Source organism: Cherax quadricarinatus, chromosome 4 (assembly GCF_038502225.1).
Source record: "Cherax quadricarinatus isolate ZL_2023a chromosome 4, ASM3850222v1, whole genome shotgun sequence".
Classification (NCBI taxonomy): Eukaryota; Metazoa; Arthropoda; class Malacostraca; order Decapoda; family Parastacidae; genus Cherax; species Cherax quadricarinatus.
In genome coordinates this window covers 51,226,272-51,233,798 of record NC_091295.1, presented here as the reverse complement: position 1 = coordinate 51,233,798, position 7,527 = coordinate 51,226,272, and positions in this window count along the sequence as shown.

Genomic DNA, 7,527 nt, shown 5'->3' with positions numbered 1-7,527 from the left:
TTGTAAAAACTTCTCACATGTTATCAACAAATTTTGTTGAAAATAAGAAAAAGTTTTGGAGTGAGATTAACAAGTTAAGGAAGCCTAGAGAAAAAATGGATTTGTCAGTTAAAAATAGGAGAGGAGAGTTATTAAATGGAGAGTTAGAGGTATTGTGAAGATGGAGGGAATATTTTGAGGAATTGTTAATTGTTGATGAAGATAGGGAAGCTGTGATTTCGTGTATAGGGCAAGGAGGAATAACATCTTGTAGGAGTGAGGAAGAGCCAGTTGTGAGTGTGGGGGAAGTTCGTGAGGCAGTAGGTTAAATGAAAGGGGGTAAGGCAGCCGGGATTGATGGGATAAAGATAGAAATGTTAAAAGCAGGTGGGGATATAGTTTTGGAGTGGTTGGTGCAATTATTTAATAAATGTATGGCAGAGGGTAAGGTACCTAGGGATTGGCAGAGAGCATGCATAGTTCCTTTGTATAAAGGCAAAGGGGACAAAAGAGAGTGCAAAAATTATAGGGGGATAAAGAAGAAAATTAAAGGTGAATACAGGAAAGAGTAAGGTTATGAGGATAACAAAAGGATTAGGTGATGAAAGATTGAATATCAGATTGGAGGGAGAGAGTATGGAGGAGGTGAACGTATTCAGATATTTGGGAGTGGACGTGTCAGCGGATGGGTCTATGAAAGATGAGGTGAATCATAGAATTGATGAGGGAAAAAGAGTGAGTGGTGCACTTAGGAGTCTGTGGAGACAAAGAACTTTGTCCTTGGAGGCAAAGAGGGGAATGTATGAGAGTATAGTTTTACCAACGCTCTTATATGGGTGTGAAGCGTGGGTGATGAATGTTGCAGCGAGGAGAAGGCTGGAGGCAGTGGAGATGTCATGTCTGAGGGCAATGTGTGGTGTGAATATAATGCAGAGAATTCGTAGTTTGGAAGTTAGGAGGAGGTGTGGGATTACCAAAACTGTTGTCCAGAGGGCTGAGGAAGGGTTGTTGAGGTGGTTCGGACATGTAGAGAGAATGGAGCGAAACAGAATGACTTCAAGAGTGTATCAGTCTGTAGTGGAAGGAAGGCGGGGTAGGGGTCGGCCTAGGAAGGGTTGGAGGGAGGGGGTAAAGGAGGTTTTGTGTGCAAGGGGCTTGGACTTCCAGCAGGCATGCGTGAGCGTGTTTGATAGGAGTGAATGGAGACAAATGGTTTTTAATACTTGACGTGCTGTTGGAGTGTGAGCAAAGTAACATTTATGAAGGGATTCAGGGAAACCGGCAGGCCGGACTTGAGTCCTGGAGATGGGAAGTACAGTGCCTGCACTCTGAAGGAGGGGTGTTAATGTTGCAGTTTAAAAACTGTAGTGTAAAGCACCCTTCTGGCAAGACAGTGATGGAGTGAATGATGGTGAAAGTTTTTCTTTTTCGGGCCACCCTGCCTTGGTGGGAATCGGCCGGTGTGATAATAAAAATAAATAAAGTCTGTTGAGTATACCTGGTAAAGTGTATGGTAGAGTTATTATTGAAAGAATTAAGAGTAAGACGGAGAATAGGATAGCAGATGAACAAGGAGGCTTTAGGAAAGGTAGGGGGTGTGTGGACCAGGTGTTTACAGTGAAACATATAAGTGAACAGTATTTAGATAAGGCTAAAGAGGTTTTTGTGGCATTTATGGATTTGGAAAAGGCGTATGACAGGGTGGACAGGGGGGCAATGTGGCAGATGTTGCAGGTGTATGGTGTAGGAGGTAGGTTACTGAAAGCAGTGAAGAGTTTTTACGAGGATAGTGAGGCTCAAGTTAGAGTATGTAGGAAAGAGGGAGATTCTTTCCCAGTAAAAGTAGGCCTTAGACAAGGGTGTGTGATGTCACCGTGGTTGTTTAATATATTTATAGATGGGGTTGTAAGAGAAGTAAATGCGAGGGTCTTGGAAAGAGGCGTGGAGTTAAAAGATAAAAAATCACACATAAAGTGGGAGTTGTCACAGTTGCTTTTTGCTGATGACACTGTGCTCCTGGGAGATTCTGAAGAGAAGTTGCAAAAGTTGGTGGATGAATTTGGTAGGATATGCAAAAGAAGAAAATTAAAAGTGAATACAGGAAAAAGTAAGGTTATGAGGATAACAAAAAGATTAGGTGATGAAAGATTGGATATCAGATTGGAGGGAGAGTATGGAAGAGGTGAATGTATTCAGATATTTGCGAGTGGACATGTCAGCGGATGGGCCTATGAAAGATGAGGTGAGTCATAGAATTGATGAGGGGAAAAGGGTGAGTGGTGCACTTAGGAGTCTGTGGAGACAAAGAACTTTGTCCTTGGAGGCAAAGAGGGGAATGTATGAGAGTATAGTTTTACCAACGCTCTTATATGGGTGTGAAGCGTGGGTGATGAATGTTGCAGCGAGGAGAAGGCTGGAGGCAGTGGAGATGTCATGTCTGAGGGCAATGTGTGGTGTGAATATAATGCAGAGAATTCGTAGTTTGGAAGTTAGGAGGAGTTGCGGGATTACTAAAACTGTTGTCCAGAGGGCTGAGGAAGGGTTGTTGAGGTGGTTCGGACATGTAGAGAGAATGGAGCGAAACAGAATGACTTCAAGAGTGTATCAGTCTGTAGTGGAAGGAAGGCGGGGTAGGGGTCGGCCTAGGATAGGTTGGAGGGAGGGGGTAAAGGAGGTTTTGTGTGCGAGGGGCTTGGACTTCCAGCAGGCATGTGTGAGCGTGTTTGATAGGAGTGAATGGAGACAAATGGTTTTTAATACTAGACGTGCTGTTGGAGTGTGAGCAAAGTAACATTTATGAAGGGATTCAGGTAAACCAGCAGGCCGGACTTGAGTCCTGGAGATGGGAAGTACAGTGCCTGCACTCTGAAGGAGGGGTGTTAATGTTGCAGTTTAAAAACTGTAATGTAAAGCACCCTTCTGGCAAGACAGTGATGGAGTCAATGATGGTGAAAGTTTTTCTTTTTCGGGCCACCCTGCCTTGGTGGGAATCGGCCAGTGTGTTAAGAACATAAGAACGAAGGAACACTGCAGAAGGCCTACTGGCCCATGCGAGGCAGGTCCAAGTCCCTACCGGCTTAAGCCAATGCACCCAACCTAGTCAGGTCAGGTCACATTGACTTAAGGGAGGAACACGGCAACCGACCTGTTAGCACAGCTATCAGGTCCAACTCACACCCACCCACATCTACTCATGTATTTATCCAACCTATTTTTAAAGCTACACAACGTTCTGGCCTCTATAACTGTACTTGGGAGTTTGTTCCACTCATCCACAACTCTATTACCAAACCAGTACTTTCCTATATCCCTCCTGAATCTGAATTTTTCCAACTTAAAACCATTGCTGCGAGTCCTGTCTAGGCTAGATATTTTCAGCACACTATTTACATCCCCTTTATTTATTCCTGTCTTCCACTTATAAACCTCAATCATATCCCCCCTAATTCTACGTCTTTCTAGAGAGTGCAGTTTCAGGGCCCTTAGTCTATCCTCATAGGGAAGGTTTCTGATACATGGGATCATCTTTGTCATCCTCCTTTGTACATTTTCCAGAGAATTTATATCCATTCTGTAATACGGTGACCAAAACTGTGCAGCATAATCTAAATGAGGCCTAACCAAGGATGTATAGAGTTGAAGAACAACCTGAGGACTCCTATTATTTATGCTTCTTGATATGAAGCCAAGGATTCTATTAGCTTTATTGCGAACACTTATGCACTGTTGTCTTGGTTTCAGATTACTGCTAACCAGAACTCCTAAATCTTTTTCGCAATCCGTAATATTAAGATCTACATTATTTAGTTTATATGTGGCATGGTTATTGTCCTGTCCAACATTTAGAACTTTGCATTTGTCTATATTAAACTGCATCTGCCACTTCTCCGACCACTGCATCAGTCTATTCAAATCTTCCTGGAGTGCTCGAATGTCCTCGTCAGAATGAATTCGACGGCCTATTTTGGTGTCATCGGCAAACTTGCCGATGTCGCTCTTTATGCCCTCATCTATGTCGTTTATGTAGATTGTGAACAGCAGGGGGCCCAACACTGACCCCTGTGGAACACCGCTCGTGACGCTTCCCCACTCTGATTTCTCCCCATTTATGCAAACTCTCTGCTGCCTATTTGTCAACCATGCCTCTATCCAGGAAAAAATTTCTCCTCCTATTCCATGTGCTTTAATTTTCCTCAATAGTCTCTGATGTGGGACCCTGTCAAAAGCCTTACTGAAGTCCATATACACAATATCATATTCATTACCATGATCTACCTCCTCAAATACCTTAGTGAAAAAAGTTAATAAATTCGTAAGGCAGGAACGCCCCTTTGTAAAACCATGCTGAGATTCGTTGATTAATTTATGCTTTTCAAGGTGGCTACGAACTGCCTCGGCAATTATTGATTCCATAAATTTTCCCACTATGGAGGTTAGGCTTATTGGTCTATAGTTCGAAGCTAAGGACCTGTCACCTGTTTTGAAAATAGGTATCACATTTGCCATTTTCCACTTATCTGGCACCATGCCAGTTTGTAGTGATATGTTGAAAAGATTAGCCAAAGGTGTGCTAAGCTCCTCTTTACATTCCTTTAGAACCCTTGCATACAGTTCATCAGGGCCTGGGGATTTGTTAGGTTTTAATTTATCTATTTGCCTAAGGACCATGTCACTTGTGACCCTAATAGTGCACAGTTTATTATCGTCCTGTTCTACATAATTTATCATTACTGGAATATCGCTGGTATCCTCCTGTGTAAAAACTGAGAGGAAGTATGTGTTAAAAATTCTACACATTTCCTTATCACTGTCAGTGAGCTGACCCGAGGAACTTTTGAGTGGGCCTATCTTGTCCCTGATCTTACTTCTGTATACCTGAAAGAATCCTTTTGGGTTAGTCTTCGATTCTCTTGCAACTTTAACCTCATAATCTCTATTTGCTTTTCTAATTCCCTTTTTTATTTCTCTCTTTAACTGAATATATCGATTTCTTAATTGTCCCTCTCCTCTTTTGATTTGCCTATATATGCCTCTCTTTTGACCAATCAGATATTTTAATCTATTGTTCATCCATTTAGGATCATTTTTGTTTGATCTGATTTCCCTATTTGGAACATAATTTGACTGAGCAGCTAGAACTATGCCCTGGAAAGCATCATATCGGCAACCATCACCACCTACCTGACCCCTAGTCAGGTCATTCCAGTTCAGCCCACCTAAGTAATTTTTCAGTCCTATGAAATCAGCCAAGCGAAAGTCAGGGACGGAGACTTGATTGCCATTATTAGGGGAATTCCATGATATGTTAAAACTGAGTGATTTGTGATCACTCTCCCCAAGCTCATCATTAACCTCAAGATTATTAATTAGTGTTTCCCTACTGGCAAGAACCAAGTCAAGGAGGTTATTTCCCCTAGTTGGCTCTGTCACAAACTGTTTTAAAAAACAATCCTGGATCGTATCAAGAAAGTCACCCGACTCTAAATTTCCTGTCAAATTGCTCCAGTCAATCTGTCTATAGTTGAAATCTCCCATTAGCACAACATTTTCGTATGTAGATGCCTTACGAATTTCGTCCCATAGAAGTTTACTGCACTCCCTATCAAGATTTGGGGCCCTGTAAATCACACCCAAAATTAGTTTTTCTCGGCCCTCGAGAAGCTGTAACCAAACAGATTCAGTGGCTGACGCTTCTAATTTAATATCTTGTCTAACACAACAATTTAAATTGTCTCTGACATACATCGCTACTCCACCACCTTTCCTGTTGACCCTGTCAGTGTGGAATAATTTATAGCCTTGTATGTGACATTCAGAGGGCATCTCTCTATCTTTCAGATTGAGCCAGGTCTCTGTTATAGCAATAATGTCTATGTTTCCTGCACTTGCAATTAATCTTAGCTCATCTATCTTATTTCTAACACTCCTGCTATTAGTATAGTAAACCTTAAGGGAGCTAGTCCCTTGCTGCCCTCTGCTGTCCCCCTTTGTTTGCTGACCTGTTCTATTGTCTTTATTTATAACTTCATGCTGAATGCCTTTTATACATTTACTGTTTCCAACCCTAGTGTTGCAACCTGCTTGTTTCCCACACACACCCATACCTCTATCTTCCATCAGTTTAAAATCATAGGCATTTCACCAATGGCCTTCTCAATCGAGTCTGCAAGTGCTACCACCCCTGCCCCAGAGAGATGAACCCCATCCCTTGCATACATATCATGTTTGCCATAAAAGTTGTTCCAGTTGTCAATGAATGGGATTGCAAGTTCCTTGCAGTATCTGTCTAGCCAGCAATTTACACCAATTGCCCTAGACAACCATTCATTTCCTACTCCCCTTCTAGGCAAGATGCTACATATGATTGGGATCCCTCCCTTAGACTTAATGAAATCTATAGCTGACCTGTACTTATCTAGCAGCTCTTCTCTCCTACCCTTCCCAATATCATTTCCACCAGCACTGAGACAGATAATGGGCTTGTTCCCATTACCTGACATGATATTATCCAGTCTGTTGACAATGTCCCCAACACCAGCTCCAGGGAAGCACACTCTATCTCTCATCTTCTTATTCCTATTACAAAAAGCACGATCAACATATCTTACCTGAGAGTCACCAACCACAAGAATGCGCTTACCTTCATTAGCAGGGGCAGTAGTACCCTTACCTTCACTGGCCACTGAAGTACATTCATCCTGGAGAACAGAGAAGCGATTTCCTACCTTCAGATCTGCACTCTTAACTTTCCTTACTCTGATGCGCCTCCCATTACTGTGAACAACTCGCCACTTGTAGCAGGTGCTGGGCTGCACCTCACTGCTGGTAGCCGTTGCTACCACCCCACCAACAGCCTCCTCACAGTGAGAGACAGACTGCACCTCACTGCTAGAAGCCTCATTCCCCACATCTCCAACCACCTCACACTCTCTCCCAGGCCCATTGAGGTGGACCTTCAGCCTCCTAATCTCCTCCTGGAGAAGCAAGACCTCCTCCTTCAACTCTCCAACCTCAGCTTTTAAAACACTGTAGAAGCAAGCCATGCTTTGTAACCGTCCACGCTAATCCCCAAGCAGCTCAGGGTCTGTGACCTCACGTGACGACTGACCACTGAACACTGACGACTGACCACTGAAAGTACAGTACCAATGGCAGCACCAGTATGACAGCTGTTGCTTAATCACTTAGTGACTTGTCTGACGAAGACCCGTGTCAGGAGACACTTTCCTGTTTTCTGACTAGCAAAACACCCCCTACTACTAGCTGGAAATAAAGATTATTCATCACTTAGACCACTGAGTCTAACTATAATGCCAGTGGCACTTCTGCCGTGGCCTTTCATAGGGCTGTTAGCCACTCCACCTTCACATGTTCCTAGAAATCAACATTTTTGTTATGGCCCCCAACAAAGGACTGGCATCACTGAAAACAAATCATTTTGTGATAAAGACCCAAATCTGTTTTTTTTTTCCTGACAAACAACAAAAGAGTTTATTCATATCAACCCTACCAGTATTTAAAGAAATACCTGAACAAATCCCAGAGAAT